The sequence below is a fragment of the Chiloscyllium plagiosum genome, chromosome 37 (genome assembly GCF_004010195.1).
Source record: "Chiloscyllium plagiosum isolate BGI_BamShark_2017 chromosome 37, ASM401019v2, whole genome shotgun sequence".
Lineage (NCBI taxonomy): Eukaryota > Metazoa > Chordata > Chondrichthyes > Orectolobiformes > Hemiscylliidae > Chiloscyllium > Chiloscyllium plagiosum.
Window position 1 is genome coordinate 15,292,788 of NC_057746.1, and position 532 is coordinate 15,293,319.

A 532-nucleotide genomic window follows, 5' to 3' on the forward strand; every position below is an offset into this window, starting at 1 on the left:
TTCCCAGGCGGAGTGCGGCGGTGAGGGCGACCAGTTCCACGACCTGGCGGAGGTGTCGCCCCCCCCATCGTTCCCTGTGCTCGGGTGGTCCCGGTATGGTCGACCACCGCCCATCCCGTTTGGTAGGACCCCTCGACAAGCCTACGTGAGCCGTCCACATACAATGTCAGGTCGGGATCAGGGACCGGGCTTTTGGTCACACAGTCCCCCTCCGCCGAGTCGATGGCGGCCTGGCAATGGTGGGGTTCCCCCACCATGATAATCCCGTCGGCGGGTTTTGGCAAAGTGTCCCTAACGATCTGTATGGACTGGTCCTGGGGGAGGAGAACCGCCTCCTAAGTTGCCCTGTGGGCATCCGAGACCGTCCGGAGGCGGCCCGTGTTCAGGAGTTCAACTATCGTGTGTCTAGTGTGTAGTATTATCTGTCCAGGCATAGTGACCAGCTCACACACCCGGACCGCCCATGCGGCGCAATCCAGCGCCACCACGCAGCGGTGCATGCCCTTCACGACTGGGGACTCCTTTGTGGAGT

General features: G+C 62.6%; 1 pseudogene; it reads right to left on the minus strand.

The window, feature by feature from the left end:
- The window catches only part of LOC122541228, an 8,011-nt pseudogene extending 7,754 nt beyond the window's left edge, over positions 1 to 257 (minus strand).
- Positions 258 to 532: the final 275 nt, after the last annotated feature.